We start from the raw sequence: 22,840 nt of genomic DNA, 5'->3' as shown, positions 1-22,840 counted from the left end.
ACCACCACCATCCCATACTTCATCACAGCCACCATCTTACCCTCCATCACCACCATCAATCTCAAACATTCCACCATCACCATCATCGTCACCACCACCACATCCCTAAAGAGCTGCTTCCCCTTCATCGTATCAGCGGAACATAATCGTCTTCTGTTCGGCTGATGGCTCAATATTTAAGTCATCCTATTCTCTGCTGACGGAGTCGACGAATTCCATCACACTTTCAGCCAAGATGGGGTTTGGACTGCTCCTTGTGTGTGTGTGTGTGTGTGTGTGTGTGTGTGTGTGTGTGTGTGTGTGTGTGTGTGCGTGTGCTCTAGAGTACCTGTGCTTTAGGTTGAGTGTGTGTTAGGTAATCATCGAACGCTCACTACCTTCACCCCAGCTTGCTCCCTCTCCCTCTCTCTCTCCCGCTTTCTCCTCCCTTCATTTTCTTCTCTCTCCTTCCTTCCTTCTCTTCTTATTTACCCTCTCTCTCCTTCTCTTTCCTTCCTTCCTTCCTTCCTTTGTCCTTTACTCCCTCTCGCCTTCCTTCCTTCCTCCCTTCTCTTCTTTACCCTCTCTCTCCTCCTCCCTTACCATCCTCTTATGATAGCCAGACCGACCGACAAACAGACAGCCAGATAAATAGATAGAAATATTCAGTAAAATAGTCATACAAGTTTTTATTAATTTACCATGTATATAGACAATGCAGGTATACACACTTCAACATGTATATAAACAATGCAGGTATACAACACAATCCACCCCTTGCTAATATACACTGAAATGAACTGTTGTCTTTACGTTTAATGAGCTACGGAAAGTCATTAAGCCATGACATTAATTTCCCGCGTTTTTTTAATACTACGTCACTTGATGCTATTTCAAGAACACATAAACAACAATAATCCTGAGTTCATATTTTCTGGATGTTGATTTTTCCTCGTGTTTAAGTCTTCATCATGGCTGTAATTGAAGATAAATGTTTTATTTCTAGTTACATTAATTGCTAGATATCTTTTATTTATTTAACATAAGCAAATAATAACTCAAATATTAAATAAAATATCCATTGTGTGTTATGTACTATACTGCTCTTTTAAATAACTAATGTCTTTTAGGCATATTCTCTGTTGATGTTACTATGCTTTAACAACTGTATAAAAGTCGTTTAGGTTCGTGTCGAAGGTGGTAATACACTAGTACAGAACATTACAGTATAAACACTTTACTAGGTACTACGGTGTGTTGACGTGACAGTTTTACACCACTCTCTTCATATCTGTAAACATCAAGATATAAGGTTTATTACCAACAAATAAATAAATAAATAAATAAATAAAACAAAGAAGTCATATTTACACGCTCGTCATAGCAACAAGATATTACAACATTTTAAATAATATCTACAGAATTTAATAACAGATGCGCATCGCGTGAATATCCAAAATCAAGTAGAGAGTATATATGAAGATTCAATAATAAACATACCAGAAGTGAAACTGAACGAAAATTCCAAAAACTAAGCCAAACATTATTATTACGCCCAAAATTCCTACATGTGAGTTATTCATCATCACACGAGCAGGAAAAAATTACGAAAACAATGTACACTGTACAATAACTATGAGAAGAATATGAGATTACAAGGGGAAGAAAAACTAAAAGTAAGCTCGTTTGTTGAGTTTTAAATTTATGTTCACTGAATAGCAACTGGTGAGGAAGACGTAGATATTGTAATGGTTAATGTAGTAGTTGTACATGCTTACAATACCTTAGTTGTACAAGCACAGAAATACATACCTAAAACAACAACCGAGAGACTTAATTTATAACCAACTGGTAGATTAAACAAGTTACCGCTCCCTACCGTTTTCTGTGATACTTCTAGTGAGCGTAAACTAGTGTAAATCAAAGCTTGTAAGAGATACGGTAAACAAAATAAACTTTTCACCATATATCACGCTGTAAAGATATTGTAGTTGACAGGACGTAATATAGGTAAAGTTTATTATATAATTCAACTTGTTTTAAAAGTTTATGAACTATTTCTGATTAAGTACTAAATATAACTGAAATACAACATGAAATTCAACTGCACCCGGCATTAACGGTACAGCAGACCAAGCCCAGGCATTATACGTTGTCCTTCAGGTTCGTGTGACGTGATAAGGCTCCGCTCACCTTTAAATCCACGATTATATTACTATGATAATGAGTATTATTGGAGTCATATTGAACCAACTTGAAATTTAAAATGTTCTCTAGTGACCAGGGTTTATTTCCATCTCTTCCAGCTTACTATACAAAATCCAATTATGCCTTTTTACACACACACACAGGTACACCCACCCACACACACACAGACACACACACACACACATAAACATACACACACACACAAACACACGTTACAGGTTCCGCACAATAGAGGTGAGTCGAAGCATAAGTACATTTTTCTCACCTCCCTTTACTATTTTCACAGCGGTAATTTACTTTATTCTTCCCTCTTCCTCCTGTCACCCTCTTGTACTCCCGGGAAATTCATGCTTCCTTTTTTCTTTTTTCCTCCGGTTATTTCCCCTTTCTTGCTCCTTCCTCTATTCTGGACAGCAGCGATGGTTAAAGCTACCAGTTTTAAAAGCCCGCAGGTCAACGTAAACAGAATACTCCATTTTTAAAAGTCCACAAGGAAACAGAGGATACGCCATTTTTAAAAGTCCTCATGTAAACACAAGCCGAGGCGTCCTATAATCAACAACATGACTCACACAAGCCCACAGAAACTAATCATTGATAATACTCATCTTTGATCGTTCAATTTTCCTTCCATCACCTCACGCCATAATAAGTGACCTTCCCCTCACCTCTCCTCCCCTCCTCTCTTTCTCTCTGCTCATCATTCATCACTGCTCTTTCTCTCTCATTCTCTCCTTCTATTATGGTTTTCTCTCTCACCGCCCCCTCCACCCATCACTACTCTCTCTCTCTCTCGGCACCTCCCTTCCCTCTTAATTACAAGATAAAATTCATGTAAAAATCCCAAGAGTCAGTGTGGGTGGCACGAATATTCTCTCTCTCTCTCTCTCTCTCTCTCTCTCTCTCTCTCTCTCTCTCTCTCTCTCTCTCTCTCTCGTTTCTTTAATCTACGTGAATATCACCTTAAGCTAAAAGTAAATTCACCTTAACCTAACCTAACCTTAACACCATAACCTAATCTTCACATCACCCTACACACACACACACACACACACACACACACACACACACACACACACACACACACACACACACACCAGCAGCTTAAATGAGGGGGTCCAGCAAACGTGGCCGCCCAGTCCACCATATCGCTCAATACCTGCCACCCAGGCGATAGAGTGCCGCCCACCCTCCTATTCCCCACATGGTACTCTTCCTTATCTACCTTCCCCCCCTTGTCTTGGAGGTGTAGGGGGATGGGGTGTGAGATCGAGGTCATATAGGTGGGGAGGGGGTGGAGGTGAGAATGAGGAAGGTGGGTGCCATGGGGAGAAATGCTTCCAACACTATTCATCCTGGACTCCAAATTTCTTCTATGTCATGCACCCGTTATCATCATGCATAAATCATCATCATCATGGCCTTCCCATCTTGATAAACGGCATCACTGCCGTCATCAATCAACACTCATGGCACTCATCACTGTCAACACCATCATGCACCACTCCTTAGTCATGCAACACCTCCCCTCCCCCACCCCGCTTTCCGGTGTCATAGATTTTCTCACTGCCTTGCAAGTAACACTCATCATGCAGGTGACACTCATCATGCAGGTGACACTCATCATGCAGGTGACACTCATCATGCAGGTGACACTCATCATGCAGGTGACACTCATCATGCAAGTAACTTGCCTCATCATGCAGGTGGCCTCATCATGCAGGTGACACTCATCATGCAGGTGACACTCTCATGCAGGTGACACTCATCAAACGGGTGACACTCATCATGCAGGTGACACTCATCATGTAGGTGCCACTCATCATGCAGAGTGACACTCATCATGCAAGTGACACTCATCATGCAGGTGACACTCATCATGCAGGTGACACTCATCATGGGTGACGCCTAAGCATGCAGGTGCCACTCATCATGCAGGTGACACTCATCATGCAAGTGACACTCATCATGCAGGTGACACTCATCATGCAGGTGACACTCATCATGCAGGTGACACACTCATCATGCAGGTGACACTCATCATGCAGGTGCCACTCATCATGCAGGTGACACTCATCATGCAGGTGACACTCTCACATCATGCAGGTGACACTCATCATGCAGGTGACACTCATCGTGCGGTGACGCACTCATCATGCAGGTGATTGACACTCATCATGCGGGTGGCACTCATCATGTAGGTGCCACTCCTCATGCAGGTGCCACTCATCATGCGGAAGTGACACTCATCGTAGTGACACTCATCATGCAGGTGACACTCATCATGCAAATTGCCACTCATCATGCAGAGTGCCACTCCACATCATGCAGGTGCCACTCATCATGCAGGTGCCACTCTCATCATGCAGGTGCCACTCATCATGCAGGTGACACTCATCATGCAGGTGACCTCATCATGCAGGTGATCACCATGCAGGTGTCACTCATCATGCAGGTGACACTCATCATGCAGGTGACACTCATCATGCAGGAGTGACGCACTCATCATGGGTGACTCATCATGTAGGTGCCACTCATCATGCAGGTGACGCACTCATCATGCAGGTGACACTCATCATGCAGGTGGCACTTTCATCATGTAGGTGCCACTCCTCATGCGATTGCCACTCATCATGCAGGTGACACTCATCATGCAGGTGACAGTCATCATGCAGGTGACGCACTCATCATGCAGGTGACACTCATGTACGGTGGCACTCATCATGCAGAGTGACGCACTCATCATGTAGGTGCCACTCATCATGCAGGTGGACGCACTCATCGTACGGGTGCCACTCATCATGCGGGTGCTCATCATGCAGGTGCCACTCATCATGCAGGTGACACTCCTCATGCAGGTGCCACTCATCATGCAGGTGACACTCATCATGCGGTGACAGTCATCATGCAGGTGACACTCATCATGCAGGTGACACTCATCATGCAGGTGACACTCATCATGCGGGTGGCACTCATCATGCAGGTGCCACTCATCATGCAGGTGACACTCATCATGCAGGTGACACTCATGTACAGGTGACACTCATCTATGCAGGTGACACTCCATCATGCAGGTGACGCACTCATCATGCAGGTGACACTCATCATGCGGTGCCACTCATCATGCAGGTGACACTCATCCATGCAGGTGACACTCTACATGCAGGTGACACTCATCATGCAAGTGACACTCATCATGCAGGTGCCACTCATCATGCAGGTGACACTCATCATGCAAGTGACACTCATCATGCAGGTGACACTCATCATGCAGATGACACTCATACATGCAGGTGCCACTTTCATCATGCAGGTGACACTCATCATGCAAGTGACACTCATCATGCAGGTGACACTCATCATGCAGGTGACACTCATCATGCAGGTGACGCACTCATCATGCAGATGACACTCATCATGCAAGTGACACTCATCATGCAGGTGACACTCATCATGCGGGTGACAGTCATCATGCAGGTGACGCACTCATCTAAATGCAGGTGACACTCATCATGCAGGTGACACTCATCATGCAAGTGACACTCATCATGCAGGTGACACTCATCATGCAGGTGACAGTCATCATGCAGGTGACACTCATCATGCAGGTGACACTCATCATGCAGGTGACACTCATCATGCAGGTGACACTCATCATGCAGGTGACGCACTCATCATGCAGGTGACACTCATCATGCGGGTGACACTCATCATGCAGGTGACAGTCATCATGCAGGTGACACTCATCATGCAGGTGACACTCATCATGCAGGTGACACTCATCATGCAGGTGACACTCATCATGCAGGTGACCTCATCATGCAGGTGACACTCTACATGCAGTGACACTCATCATGCAGGTGACACTCATCATGCAGATGACACTCTCATCATGCAGGTGACACTCATCATGCAGGTGACCTCATCATGCAGATGACACTCATCATGCAGGTGACACTCATCATGCAGGTGACACTCATCATGCAGGTGACACTCATCATGCAGATGACACTCATCATGCAGGTGACACTCATCATGCAGGTGACACTCTACATGCAGGTGACACTCATCATGCAAGTGACACTCATCATGCAGGTGCCACTCATCATGCAGGTGACACTCATCATGCAAGTGACACTCATCATGCAGGTGACAGTCTCATCATGCAGGTGACACTCATCATGCAGGTGACACTCATCATGCAGGTGACAGTCATCATGCAGGTACTCATCATGCAGGTGACACTCATCATGCAGGTGACACTCATCATGCAGGTGACCACTCATCATGCAGGTGTGACACTCATCATGCAGGTGCCACTCATCATGCAGGTGCCACTCATCATGCAGGTGACACTCATCATGCAGGTGAGCACTCATCATGCAGGTGCCACTCATCATGCAGGTGCCACTCATCATGCAGGTGCCACTCATCATGCAGGTGCCACTCATCATGCAGGTGACACTCATCATGCAGGTGCCCTCATCATGCAGGTGCCACTCATCATGCAGGTGGCACAAGCGTCACGTACTCTGGAGAACTACCAATGTCTTGTTCCTTGTGGTGGGGGTTGGTGGGGGGTGTGGGGGTGGATGGGTGGGTTTGGTCGGGTGCCAATAAGAGATCCTGTAGTGCCAATGGTCAGGGCACACACCTTTAACGCCAGGTTCACTCCGCCCCTGGTCGCTGCATTATTCACTACGCTCACAAGACTTCACCAAGAGTGTAAATTAACCTTTATTTTTTTTTTTACACACATGACTCTTATAAGGTAAATGCGGCGTTTACAAAGGGACCAGAAGAATTATTTACACCTATATGGTCAGTATTAGGTCAACAGTGCGTAACAGAGAACTAACCGACCAATTGATAGGTTAGTATGACCGTTAAAGGGTGACGAGGTAAACAAAGTTCTTAATCCCAGCAATATATTGACTTATCCATTTAGAAGACCTCCTTGCCACCCATTAGAGTTCCTGCCCATTAAGAGTTCCCTGCCATCCATTAAGAGTTCCCTGCCACCCATTATGAGTTCCTTGCCCCATTAAGAGTTCTCTGCCACCCATTAAGAGTACCCTGCCATCCATTATGAGTTCCTTGCCACCCATTAGAGTTCCTGCCACCCATTATGAGTTCCTTGCCACCCATTAAGAGTTCCTGCCATCCATTATGAGGTTCCTTGCCACCCATTAAGAGTTCCCTGCCACCCGTTAAGAGTTCCCTGCCATCCATTATGAGTTCCTTGCCACCCATTAAGAGTTCCCTGCTACCCATTAAGAGTTTCCTACCACCCATTACGAATTCCCTGCTACCCATTAAGAGTTTCCTACCACCCATTACGAATTCCCTGCCATCCATTATGAGTTCCTTGCCACCCATTACGAGTTCCTTGCCGCCCATTAAGAGTTCCTTGCCGCCCATTAAGAGTTCATTACCACCTATTAAGAGTTCCCTGCCACCCATTAAGAGTTCCTTGCCACCCATTAAGAGTTCCTTGCCACCCATTAAGAGTTCCTGCCATCCATTAAGAGTTCATTACCACCCATTAAGAGTTCGTACCGCCCATTAAGGTTCATTACCACCCATTAGGTTCATTACCACCCATTAAGGTTCATTACCACCCATTAGAGTTCATTACCACCATTAAGAGTTCCTGCCATCCATTAAGGTTCATTACCACCCATTAAGAGTTCATTACCGCCCATTAAGAGTTCATTACCACCATTAGAGTTCCTTGCCACCCATTAAGAGTTCCTTGCCACCATTAAGAGTTCCTTGCCACCATTAAGAGTTCCCTGCCATCCATTAAGGTTCATTACCACCCATTAAGGTTCGTACCACCCATCTTCCCTTACCACCCATTAACGGTACCACCCCATGTTTCTGCGGCAGGTGGTCTTAAACAGATCAATATGGAGACCACTTAACGAACCTGTACGTGACCGCTCTAGCTCTCTCCTGCCCCACAGAGACACAACACTTCCCCAGGAGACCAACACTTCCCCAGATATGCTATATTTTCCCCAGAGATACAATATTTCCCCCAGAGATGCAATATTTCCCCCAGAGATACAATATTTCCCCAGAGATGCAAAATTTCCCCCAGAGATGCAATATTTCCCCAGCGATACAATATTTCCCCAGAGATGCAATATTTCCCCAGAGATGCAATATTTCCCCAGCGATACACTATTTCCCCAGAGATGCAATATTTCCCCAGGATGCAATATTTCCCGGGAGATGCAATATTTCCCGGAGATCTATTTCCCGGGAGATGCAATATTTCTCCCAGAGATGCAATATTTCTCCCAGAGATGCAATATTTCCCAGAGACAATATTTCCCCAGGATGCAATATTTCCCCAGACACAATATTTCCCCAGATACAATATTTCCCCAGACACAATATTTCCCCAGACACAATATTTCCCACAGATACATATTTCCCACAGATACAATTTCCCCAGATACAATATTTCCCCAGACTATTTCCCTGGATACAATATTTCCACAGATACAATATTTCCTAGAGACAATCATTTCCCAGAGAAGGTTCATCTCAAGAAAGAATCCTCTACCCCTAGAGTAAAGTATCTTTCCCAAAAATCTCATCTTACCCCAGAGAACATGACAACCTCCCCAGAAACCTCATCTTAACCCCAGAGAACGTGACAACCTCCCCAGAAACGTCATCTTACCCCCAGAGGAACGTGACAACCTCCCCAGAAACCTCATCTTAACCCCATAGAACGTGACAACCTCCCCAGAAACTCATCTTACCCCCAGAGAACGTGACAACCTCCCCAGAAACTTCATCTTAACCCCAGAGAACGTGATAACCTCCCAGAAACCTCATCTTAACCCCAGAGAACGTGACAACCTCCCCAGAAACCTCATCTTAACCCCGAAGACGTGACAACCTCCCCAGAAACCTCATCTTAACCCCAGAGAACGTGACAACCTCCCCAGAAACGTCATCTTACCCCCAGAGAACGTGACAACTTCCCCAGAAAGCCCACTTTACCCTGAACCCCATAAGGAAAGGGCATTGTGACCACCCCAGGGTTGAGATGGGCGTGAGGGCGGAAGAGTGGAGCAACCAGGAGCAGTGGATGGGCGTGAAGCCTACGTCAGCTTTAAGGTGGTGGTGGTGGATGGTGGTGGTGGTGGTGGTGGTGGTGGTGGGTGATGGTGGTGAAAGGTGGTGGTGGTGGTAGGTGATGATGGTGAAAAGTGGTGAAAGTAGTGGTGGTGGTGGTGGTGGTGATGGTGGTGATGGTGTTGGTGGTAAGTGATGGTGACAGGTGATGATAATGATGGTGGTAGTGGTGAAAGGTGGTGGACTACTGCCCTTGTACTGTTGATATTCACTTTGACAGCCACACACACACACACACACACACACACACACACACACACACACACACACACACACACACACACACTGAACTACCTTGCCACCTCTCCACACTCACTGCCTCTGTCTGTCTGTCTCTCTGTCTGTCTCTCATGTCTAGTCCCCCTTGCGTTATATATGGATATTTGCCAAACTATCAGTCTGTCTCGTTGCCTGTCATACTGTCTGTCTGTCATACTGAACGTCTTTATCACTGTCTGTCTGCCTGTCGGTCTCTTTGTCACTTCACACTTATGATTAATCTTGCAAACTATCCGTCCTTAGGGGCCTGTCTGTCTGTCTCGTCTATTCGTTTTCTGTCTTCCAGTCTTACTACGTCTTGTGTATGGCAAAAAATCTCATCACATCTTAAGTATGGCAAAAAATTCGCATCACATTTTAGGTGTGGCAAACACTCTTATCACATCATAGGTATGGCAAAAACTCTCATCACATTTTAGGTATGGCAAAAACTCATCACATCTTAAATATGGAAAAAAAATTTCCCATGGCAAAAATTAAATCACTCTGTCTCGGATGCAGCCAAAGCGTCTCCCGGCATTTGAACCATCCTCGCCTCGCCCCCCATACCTGCCATTCCCAGCTAGCCACAGGTCCACCCAGGCAGAATGTAAACACCTCAACCATGAACCACCTACAGCGCCCTCCTACCCACCTATCCCACCCCTCCCTCCTACCCCCCACCCCCTCCCTCCTACACCCCCTCCCTCCTACCACCCCCTCCCTCCTACCCACCCCTCCCTCCACCCCCCTCCCTCCCTACCCCACCCCTCCCTCCCCCACCCTCCCTCCTTCCCACCCCCTCCTCCTACCCACCTCCCTCTCTCCTTCCCATGCGTGAATACCCGTAAGTAAGGAAGATCAATCGAGAACCATGGTATTGTATTGTATTGATCCCATGGTTGAGTACATAGTCATGGTTGAGTACAGAGCCATGGTTGAGTACATACCATTAGAAGTTCAGCTAAGAATGAAGTAGAAACACACACACATACAGAGAGAGAGAGAAAGAGAGAGAGAGAGAAAATATACAGAACTGCATTAAAACGAGAAAAATGCTTTTAGGAGAGAAAAGAAAGGGAAAGAGAGTAAAAAATATATAAATCATGATAATATTTTTACATTTTTACAGAACCAAAACAAGCTTAGACCAAAATAAACAAACACTGAGAGAGAGGGAGAGAGAGAGAGTTTATTCAGCATTCTAAAACAATTTTCCCCACGAGTTTTATCTTATGAAATTGTGATATGTTTTCTGTGAGTGTTCTCCGGTTTAAGAGGGTGAAGCTGGCTTTTTTTTTTTTGGTATTTATAAATGTTCAGCGTTGTAAAGGTGTTTTATACATGTCTTATGCGTTCAATATGAGTTGAGGGTCATATACATTATTTGTCTGCTGTTGACATACATAAAATACATACATACATACATACATACATACATACATACATACATACATACATACGCACACGTACAATCTATTACAGGAATAATTCAACCCAAGGGAAAATTGGCAAGGGAAGTCCACCACATCAGCCGAGATAACCACTCTCTCTCTCTCTCTCTCTCTCTCTCTCTCTCCACACACACACTAGGCCAACAAACCCTCACTATCACTAACTGGCAACTCAGCATCGGTAACTAATCCGACCAAAATCCCATAAATCCGCAGGTGTGTGTGTGTGGGCATCCCTAACACGGGGGATTACCAGGATATCCCCGGAACACCCGTATTCTACAGAAAATCCCTCTCTCTACCGGAACCTGGGATTTATGGCGAGTGTATGTGTGTCTTAAAGGGGGATTTAACACACACACACACACACACACACACACACACACACACACACACACACACACACACACACACACACACACACACACACACACACACACACACACACACACACACACACACACACCTTAATGCAAGTACGTATAAAGTCAATGAGTAAGATGGCGTCCAAACTGTTCTGAGACTTTACGGGAATCATACGTGAAAAAATAGTAGTATTAAAAATCTATGGAGAGAGAGAGAGAGAGAGAGAGAGAGAGAGTACTACGCAGTTTCAAAGGCAAAGATAACACCGTAGGCCTCACTAAAGCTAATACTGGTGGCGGTGGTAAGAGTGATGATGATGATGATGATGATGATGATGATGATGATGATGATGATGATGATGATGATGATGACAACAACAGCAACAATAATAAACACAGTAATAATAATAACAAGAGACCATGACATAAAATACCGTATACTTAGGCCTGCCTACATACATACATACATACATACATACATACATATTATATACGCCCAAAGACAGACAGACACACGCACACAAACACTCCATCACACCCCATACATTAAATATTAACAACCACTTGACCCAGATCCTCGGCTGTGACCCAAATCGGTGGACCGGGCCATTCTCTCCTCTGGTCCAGATTTTATGTACTGCCCCTTGAGTCCTTCCAAAATGACCCCTTTCACCCTCTCCACCCCTTCAAAATGACCTCTCCACCTCCTAAATCCTTCAAAATGACCCCTCCACCTCCTAAATCCTTCAAAATGACCCCTCCACCTTCTAAATCCCTTCAAAATGACCCCTCCACCTTCTAAATCCCTTCAAAATGACCTCTCCACCTCCTAAATCCCTTCAAAATGACCCCTCCACCTTCTAAATCCCTTCAAAATGACCCCTCCACCCCCTAAATCCCTTCAAAATGACCCCTCCACCTCCTAAATCCCTTCAAAATGACCCCTCCACCTCCTAAATCCCTTCAAAACCCTCCACCTTCTAAATCCCTTCAAAACCAGCCCCTCCACCCCTAAATCCCTTCAAATTGGCCCCTCCACCTCCTAAATCCCTTCAAAATGACCCCTCCACCTTCTAAATCCCTTCAAAATGACCCCTCCACCCCCTAAATCCCTTCAAAATGACCCCTCCACCTCCTAAATCCCTTCAAAATGACCCCTCCACCTCCTAAATCCCTTCAAAATGACCCCTCCACCTTCTAAATCCTTTCAAAATGACCCCCTTCAACGTGTTAATCCACCTTCAGATTACTCCCATCTTCCCCCATCACCTTCTAAATTAACTCGATAATGGGGTCCTGGACGAGACGGAACCCAGATGGCCGTCGACGGGGGTAACTACGGTGGTGGGACTCCTTGTACCCTGGGAGGAGGAGGGGGAATGAGAGGTGGAGGTGGAGAATGAATAAGAGGAGGAAGGAGGAAGAGAGAATTGAGGTGAGGAGATGTGGGATGGGAGGACAGAGGAAGAGGGAATAGGAGAGAGGAAATGTAAGATGAATAAGAGGAGGAGGAGGAGAAAGAGGAGAAGGAAGAGTCAGGTTAGAGGGTACAATGATGATGCAAGGAGACAAGAGAGAGATAGAGAGAAGAATAAAAGGTTAGAGGAAGAGGAGGATTAGGAGGAGGGGGAGGAGAAGGAAAAAAAGAACAACAATAACAAGAAGACAAACAAAGAAACAGAGGAGGAAGAAGAAAACACGAGATAACAAAATGAAACAGACTCGGGTGGAAATGGATAATCGATAAACAACAAACACAGGAAGAAGACGATAAGAAAGACAACAAACGAATGAGGAATGAGTGAAATTGGTCGAGAGAGAACCCCCCTCCTACACACCTCTCCGTCCACACCCCACACTCCTATACCTCTACCCCACAACACACAAACCCCTCTACCCCCCCCCTCCACACCCCATCCCCAACACACACACCCTCCCCAACACACCTCCCTCTCCCCCAACACCCCCCTTTCCCCCCAACACACACCCTCCCCAACACCCCCCTTTCCCCAACACACACCCTCCTCCCCTAACACACCCCTCTCTTCCCCCACCCCCACACACTTGACTCAATAACTCAAAGTGTTCCAGGTAATTCACACAAGAGCCAGACCTAATTAGCGCAATAACCAGGTGTCAATTAGTGCAGGTAAGCGTACACCAAGAGCACGGTAGAGCGGCTCCAGGTGTTTTACTCACTCAAGGGCGACAAACTCACACTCAAGAGCGACTTACTCACACTCAAGGGCGATCTACTCACACTCAAGGGCGATCTACTCACACTCAAGGGCGACCTACTCACACTCAAGGGCGACTTACTCCCTCAAGGGCGATCTACTCACCTCAAGGCGATCTACTCACACTCAAGGCGACCTACTCACACTCAAGGGCGACCTACTCACACTCAAGGGCGACTTACTCACACTCAATAGCGACTTACTCACACGTAAAGACATTCCACTTCCTTGACTTTTGTCCTCAATCGGAAGAAGAAGAATAGGAATAAGAAGAACAAGAAGAACAGGAGGAAGAAGAACAAGAAGAACAGGAGGAAGAAGAACAAGAAGAACAACAAAAACAAAGACTAGTCATCATTATCCTCCTCCCCCAACACACGATTTACACTACACATACACACATTAGCCCCACCACCCCCTACACCCCCTCACCCCCTTATATAGCCACAAATCAACGGAAGTGTCTAATTACTGTTGACCGTCTGTGTAGTGGGTCGTGGTTTACCGCCCCCCCCCTTCACCACTAATCTGCACTGTGTATAAAACTACAGCTGTGTATAACGATGACTTCATTTAGCTGGTTAAGTTAAGTTAGGTTTGGTTAGGTTAATCAATCCATTCTTCCTCCACTTTTAATAATTTATTTCACCTGATGATCAAACTTCCTAACGCTAACCTAACTTTATCATGACCTAACCTAATCTAACACCCCATGCACTCCTCTCAGTCCCAGACCTCCATAAAATATCAAGGTGTGAAGGTGTGGAACAACTTACCCCCACCCACCCGAGCAAAGACTACGCTCCCTTCCTTGAAATCATCTCCCAAAAAATATCTATTGTCTAAGTCTTAATACCTCTTGTAACACTTACTATATTTTCAGTACCTGCTTTTATTGTACCATCAAAACCGTTTTATCGGAAATTATCATGTAAATAAATAAGTAATTACCATGGCAATAAACATAATTGCCAACTAGACATAATCCTGACAGCTCTGTCCTCTTGTTCAACCTTATTACTGTACAACCCAGGCTGTACTGCTCCCCCATTATACTTATGTTTTTCAATTCCACTGTAATGTATGTATATATAAATAATAAAAAAATAAATAAAAAATAAAAAAAATAATAAATAAATAAATATTGAAGTGGTAACCGTGGTAACATTATGAGATGTTATTACCACCATGCTATTGTACTATTCCAGATGATACTAAATGTTACATAATACTTCCTTGAGATAAATGTATAGTATATATCAGGTGCCTCAGAGAGCTCAGGTTCTCAACTGGCTCAGCCATGTTAATATTGTTATTATTATCCACTCTGTATCTGTGTTTTTCTGACTAAATAAAATGTTTTAATTCAATCAACCTAACTTTATGATCACCTAACTTTATCTAACCTAACTTTATCATAACTTAATTTAATTTAACCTAACCTAATCTAACCTAACCTAACCCTCCAAGTAGGATAAGGGTGTTTAATCACCAGAGTAAAATAAGCTGGTTTGGGGGAGAATTAGAAGTGGGGGGGAGGTGGGGGGGAGGAGGTGGGGGGAGCTAATCTTCACCTGCTCCAAAATAAGTCATTAAAAAAAATTAACACGATAACAAAACATGGTTTCAGCCTTCATGGGGAGACAGATAGACAGACAGATAAATAAACAGACAGAATGATAAACAGACAGATAGACAGACATATCAAAACAAACAGACAGACAGACACAGACAGACACTATAAACCGCTGACTAAATATACGACTGAGCTTAATGAACCCTCCCATACGTGACACAGAACTGGAATAATAAAATAAAAATCTCTTGTATATGAAGTCCGCAGCTGGAGGGCAAATGACTGCATACAGATGGCGCTAAATGAAGCCTTGAAGTTGGGTCTGGACTTAAAATGAAACTTTTAAAGTTGGAAGCAAAACTCTAAGAGCTGTGAGGGGCGGGGTGAGCCAAGTCATCAGGTAGGGGGGAGGAGGGAAGGGGAAGGGGAGGAAGAGGAGGAAGGGAGGAGGGAGAGAGACGAGGGAGTTTGAGCCCTATCTCGACAGCTTCGTTTAACTGTGCCAGGGAAAAATTAACTCAGGCAAGTGAGGTGTGTGTGTGTGTGTGTGTGTGTGTGTGTGTGTGTGTGTGTGTGTGTGTGAGAGAGAGAGAGAGAGAGAGATATCCCCAGTCTTATCAAAAATGTCTTCAGTCATCAAGGTTCAGTCACCCTCAATTTCCACACCAACACTGTGCCCCAGTTATCCTACCACCACCACCACCACCACCACCATCATCACCACCACCACTACACCACCATCACCACCAGTTCCTCCAACACACCTCCTCTAACCACACATTGATTTTCCTCCCCACGTTGGAGATGGATAGAAGTGGAGCCCCTCCCTGTAGTGGAGAGATCTCCTTGTAGTCTTTATTGATAGGTTAATGTGAGGAGACAGTCGCTGGTGGTGGTTAAGGTGGTGGGGAGGTGATGCTAGTAGTTAAAAGAGTAGTAGTGGTGGTGAGTGGTGGTTAAAACAGTGGTAATTGGTTAAACAAAGGTAATTGGTGGTGGCGGTTAAGAGTTGTGGTGGTGGTGGTCAGTAGTTAAAAGACCCAATGGTGGTGGTGAGGTGGTGAACCGTTAAGTAGTGAGTAATTGGTTAAAGTAGTATTGGTGGTGGCAGTTAAGAAGTTGTGGTGGTGGTGGTGGCAGTTAAAAATGGTAATTGGGATTAAGTAGTGGCGGTGGTGGTGGTTAAAGAATGAAGTGGTGGTAAAAGGTGACAGTGGTGATGCTAGTTAAGAGTAGTAGTGGTGGTGGTGGTTAAAAATAGTGGTGGTGAATTTAAGTAGTGGTGGTGGTGGCGGTTAAAGTTGTGGTGGTGGCAGTTAAAGAAGTAGTGGTGGTGATTAAAGTAGTGGCGGTGGTGGTGGCGGTTAAAGTAGTGGTGGTGGTGGCAGTTAAAGTTGTGGTGGTGGTGGTGGCGAGGTTAAAGTTGTGGTGGTGGTGGTGTGAGTTAAAAGTAGTGGTGGTGATTAAAGTAGTGGCAGTGGTGGTGGTTAAAGTGGTGGTAGTAAGGTGACAGTGGTGATGGTGGTTAAAAGTAGTAGTGGTGGTGGTGGTGATTAAAGTAGTGGTGGTGGTGGCGGTTAAAGTAGTGGTGGTGGTGGTGGCGGTTAAAGTAGTGGTGGTGATTAAAGTAGTGGCGGTGGTGGTGGTAAAGGTGACAGTGGTGATGGTGGTTAAAGTAGTGGTGGTAGTGTTTAAAGTAGTGGCGGTGGTGGTGGTTAAAGTGGTGGTGGTTGTTGCAAATTAGCTGGAGATGGTGGTAGGAAGAGGAAGAGGGAGAAGGAGGACAATGATGACGAAGAAACGAAGAAGGAAACAGAAAGAAGGACAGAAGGAAACGAGGACACAGAAGAGAGAAGGAAACGGAGAAGGAAGGAGAGAAGGAAGGAAGAGAGAAGCAAAGGAAGAAGAAAAGGAAACAAAGAAGGAGAGAAGGAAACAGAGAAGGAACAGAGAAAGAAGGAAACAAGAAGAAGGAAGAGAAGGGTAAAAGGAAACAAAGAAGAAGGAAGAGAAGGAAACAGAGAAGGAAGGAAGAGAGAAGGAAACAGAGAAGGAACAGAGAAAGAAGGAAACAAGAAGAAGGAAGAAGAGAAGGGTAAAAGGAAACAAAGAAGGAGGAAGAGAAGGAAACAGAGAAGGAAGGAAGAGAGAAGGAAACAGAGAAGGAAGGAAGAGAGAAGGAGAGCAACGCGGAAACTCAGAATAATACCGGTGTGTGTCTTCCGGCAAGTCTTACCCCGAGTGTTGAGGAGATGGTGCGCCACCACCACTACCGCCTGCCACCACCACCACCACCATCACTACCGCCTGCCACCACCACTCACCGCCTGCCACCATCACTACCGCCTGCCGCCACCACTCACTGCCTGCCGCCACCACCACCGCCGCCACCACCACCACCGCCCGCCACCACCACCACCGCCCGCCACCACCACCACCGCCTGCCACCACCACCACCACCACCACCACTCACCGCCACCACCACTACCGCCGCCACCACCACCATCACCACCTGCCACCACCACTCACCGCCTGCCGCCACCACCACCGCCTGCCACCACCACCACCACCCGCCACCACCACCACGCCTGCCACCACCACTACTGCCTGCCACCATCACCACCGCCCGCCACCATCACTACCGCCTGCCACCACCACCGCCTACCACCACCACCGCCTGCCGCCACCACCACCGCCTGCCGCCACCACTACCGCCTGCCACCACCACACCACCACCGCCGCCACCACCACCGCCCGCCACCATCACTGCCACCACCACCACCTCACCACCCCGCCACCACCACTACCGCCCGCCACCACTCACCGCCCGCCACCACCACACCGCCTGCCACCATCACTACCGCCCGCCACCACCACCACCGCCCGCCACCACCACCATCACCACCCTGCCACCACCATCACCGCCCGCCGCCACCACTCACCGCCTGCCACCACCCACCACCCGCCACCACACCCCCTGCCACCACCACCACGCCACCACACACCGCCCGCCACCATCACTCCGCCACCACCACCACCGCCTGCCACCACCACCACCGCCTGCCGCCGCCACCACCGCCGCCGCCACCACTCACCGCCCGCCACCACCACTCACCGCCCGCCGCCACCACCACCGCCTGCCACCCACTCACTACCCGCCACCACCACCACCACCCCCACCACCACCACCGCCTGCCACCACCACTCACCGCCCGCCACCACCACCATCACCACCTGCCACCACCACTACCGCCTGCCACCACCACCACTGCCCGCCACCATCACTCACGCCGCCACCACCACACCGCCTGCCACCACCACTCACCACCTCCACCACCACCACCTCACCACCACACTGCCCACCACCACCACTCACCACACCACCTGCCACCACCACCACCGCCTGCCACCACCACTCACCGCCTGCCACCACCACCATCACCACCTGCCACCACCACCACCACCACCACTACCGCCACCTGCCACCACCACTCATCACCACTTGCCACCACCACTACCGCCTGCCACCACCACCACTATCATCACCTGCCACCACCACCACTATCATCACCTGCCACCACCATCACCGTCTACCAACACTACCGCCTGCCACCACCATCACCACCTACCATCACTCTAATTGCCTGCAACTATCACCACCACCTGCCGTCACCACCAACAAAAATTCTAACCTAACCTAACCTTCGCTAACATAAGCCAACGTATATACTGGTGGTGAAACTCAGTAAGTACCCATGGCGGCGGCGGTGGTGGGACTAACTAACACGATTATGAACTTAACTCAAACTTGTTAAAGGATAAAGACAACTTAACACATCTACGACAAACACAAGACAATGGTGTGTGTATAAGTAGCCAAGTGGTATCCAGTTGTAGCCGGTAGAAGAGAAAAGTAGCCAGGGATATCGAGAAGTAAACAAAAGTAGCCAGGGGTACCGAGAGGTAAACAAAAGTAGCCAGGGGTACCGAGAGGTAAACAAAAGTAGCCAGGGGTACCGAGAGGTAAACAAAAGTAGCCAGGGGTACCGAGATAAAGCCAGAAAATGCCCATGACCTCATTTTGTGATCTACCTAAATGTTTCACTAAAGTCTACCGCTGAGGTGTGCAGATATATCTCCCTCTGGTGTTACTGTCAGTGGGAGAAGCCTGTGGGGGGGAGGGGTCTACATGTTATCCCGCTTCTCACCTCCTCCTCACCAACAAGATACCAGTGTAAGGAAATACGAGTGAGGTGCCAGACCATACAAGGGGCGGAGGGAGGCAGTATTGGCCCCTCTCTCTGCCCTAACACACACACACACACACACAGGAGGGGCGGGGGAGGAGAACGTTCACCCCGGCGACGCGTTATTAAAATACGGCTCAAGGCCACAGCAGCGGTTTGTGACGTCTCCCGGGAGAATCGAAGGATACCTAGGTGAGGGGGTAGGGGGAGTGATGAGGAAGTGGGAAGGAAGGAGTAAAATGGAGGGAGGGAGAGGTAATAGGAGAGGTGGGTGGTGAAGGGTAAGAGAGAAGAGGAGGTGGAGGAGGGAAAGGAAAGGGGAAGAGAGAACTAACAAGAACATAATAATGAAGGAGACAGCAGAGGGCGCATACTAGCCATCCCACATCACTCATGTATCTGTCCAGCCTATATTTAAAGCTTCCCAGCGAGTTCGAGTCACTGATGGTGTGTGTGATATCTTTACACTCATCCACAACTCTATTTTCTGAACCAATGTCTACCTATTACACGCCTAAAATTTAATATGTCTTCTTTATTACCCATCCCTACGTGTTAGTTTATGTTTTGGGAGTTAAAGTACATTAGTTATATCACCATTATTCCACTCTATGTCTCCTATACTCAAGGTTACTGGGATTTAAGCTGGGGTGTGTAATCTTCAGGTGATAAGTGTGACCCCCCCCCCCAACCAAAAAAAAAAAGAAGAGGCCAGGCTGGTGTAGGGGGGGGAGCCACAGGGAGTGAGGAGGGTGTGTTGAGCCACCCTGTGTGTGGTCGTCTCTCATCCCAGCCTAACCATATAGTTGCCAGTCTACGTTAAATTGAGTCTCTCTATTTTTTTTTACCATTTATTATTATTGAAAAATCTCTCAAGATATTTTAATCTTTCGCTTATCAAATAAATATCCGGACCACTTGAACACACACACACACACACACACACACACACACACACACACACACACACACACACACACACACACACTGCACCTTCAAATATTTATGGTAAACAAAAGCGTATTATATTGCTTACCAAGACTAATTTTTTCCCACTAAACTTCACTCATCCATATATTGTTGCTGAAGCCATAATAAAAATTAAAAACTTAATTACAAACTTTATCATCACCTCCCACCCCACCCCCCTGAAAGTGAAGTCAATACGTGTTTTTTCCTACAGTGTTTTTTTCTACAGTAACTCAGGCTGGCCAAGGCAATATACCAAACTCCTGAAAACAAATTAAAACTCGTATCAACACACACAAGGAGGCTAATTCACTTAAGGCGGTGTTAAGTGAGTCCTTCCCAATACCTAATTACTGTACTGAGGTCATTAGCAACTGGATGTTCTAACGACCTAATGACCAGCAATAATACTGATGGGGGGGGAGGGGGTCTGAGAGGTGTATACAAAAGAACCTTATTTTTTTTTCGTCGTGATGATAATGGTGGTTATGGTGACGGTGGTGGTGGTGACGGTAGGTGAGATGGCAGTGGTGGTAGTTATGGGAGGTGATGGTGATAGTGCTGGTGCTAGCGGCGTCTCGTGAGCCATTTTACCACAGATTAATTACACTGGCATATCCCCCACCCACGAGGACCAGCTTCTGAATTAATTAAGAGGAGGTGTGTGTGTGTGTGTGTGTGTGTGTGTGTAAGTGGTAAACAACCCCGAGACCGAGTAACACTTAATAAATCATACATTACGAGAGAGAGAGAGAGAGAGCTCAGGTGTGGGGTGGAGGCTGTGATTAAGGTAGGTTGCCTCAGGGGAAAATCTGTGTAGGGCTGACACACACACACACACACACACACACACACACACACACACACTTATAAACACGAGTCCTACACTTATATCTTCAGTACGTACTTACAGACCCTCCTTATAGCCACCCGAGTACATAGATGCTGACAAAAAAGAAAAAAATATCCCACACAAAAAAACACTAACAAATCTACCTTAATTTTAACGTATACAACGAGACCTCTATTTAACGAACTATATGGGAGAGAGTAGTCCGCTATATCGAGGTACATTTTATATATATGAACTCTTAATATAACAGCCTATATGGGTGAGTACAGTACAGTACGTTATATCGAGGTCCATTAGTTGTGAAACACGAAATATAATGCATAATAACGGGTTTGGGGATCACCTGAAGATTAGACACCCCAGGTTATTTCTTCTGAAGATTAACTATTTTTATGTTATCTGGAGAGTTAGGTTAGGTTAGGATGGTTAATATTTAGGTTAGGTTAGGTTGGGCGTGCTCCTATACTAACACCATACACCACTGTACCCATAATGCACCACAACACCACTGTACCATAATGCACCACAACGCCACTGTACCATGATGCACCACAACGCCACTGTACCATGATGCACCACAACGCCACTGTACCATAATACACCACAACGCCACTGTACCACCATGATGCACCACAAACGCCACTGTACCATAATGCACCACAACGCCACGCATTACAATACACACAACGCACCACAAACGCCACTGTACCATGATGCACCACAACGCCACCAGGCCCATATACCACAACGCCACTGTACCATAGTGCACCACAACGCCACTGTACCAGCACGCACCACAACAACATGTACCATGATGCACCACAACGCCACTGGGATACCATAATGCCACAACGCCACTGGGCTACCATAACGCCACTGGTACCTGCCACAACGCCACTGTACCATGATGCACGTACACGCCACTGTACCATGACGACCACAACGTGCATGACCAACTGCTGGAACCTCACCACCCTCACCACCCCTCAGCCATCAAGTTCCGAATGTAAACAAACAAAAAATGGCGGCCGGAAATCACATCATCTCGACATAGTAAAGTAGTACACGAACGGTCGACTCTGTGGCCTCTCTCTAAGTAAAAGGTAATGGGGTGGTCACAGAAGGGGTGGTCACAGAAGGGGGTGTAGAGAAGGGGCCTCACAGAAGGGGCTGCTGTACAGAAGGAGGAATACAGAAGGGCCACAGAAGGGCCGCTGTAAGGGGCTTCCAGAGAAGGGGTGTACAGAAGGGGTGTGCCAGAAGGGCTGTAAGAGGTCACAGAAGGGGATCACAGAAGAGGGTGTGTACAAGAGGTCACAGAAGGATGTACAGAAGGGCTACGTAAGGGGATCACAGAAGAGGGTGTACAAGAGGTCACAGAAGGGGATGTACAGAAGGGGTCATGCAGGATCACAGAAGAGGTCACAGCAGAGGTGTGTATAAAAGGGGTCACAGAAGAGGGTGTACAAAAGAGGTCACAGAAGGGGGGGCAAGCAGAAGGGGTCACGTAAGAGGTCACAGAAGGGGTCAACAGAG

General features: G+C 46.8%; 1 long non-coding RNA gene across 1 annotated transcript in view; it reads right to left on the bottom strand.

Annotated features, from left to right (window-relative positions):
• LOC121858725 overlaps window positions 1-22,840 on the bottom strand; it is a 138,151-nt gene that overhangs the window by 2,160 nt on the left and 113,151 nt on the right. The window lies entirely within an intron of this gene.

This window comes from Homarus americanus, unplaced genomic scaffold (assembly GCF_018991925.1).
Source record: "Homarus americanus isolate GMGI-L3 unplaced genomic scaffold, GMGI_Hamer_2.0 scaffold74, whole genome shotgun sequence".
Classification (NCBI taxonomy): domain Eukaryota; kingdom Metazoa; phylum Arthropoda; class Malacostraca; order Decapoda; family Nephropidae; genus Homarus; species Homarus americanus.
The sequence above is the reverse complement of the archived record's forward strand: the minus strand, read 5'-3'. Positions and strand labels throughout refer to the sequence as shown.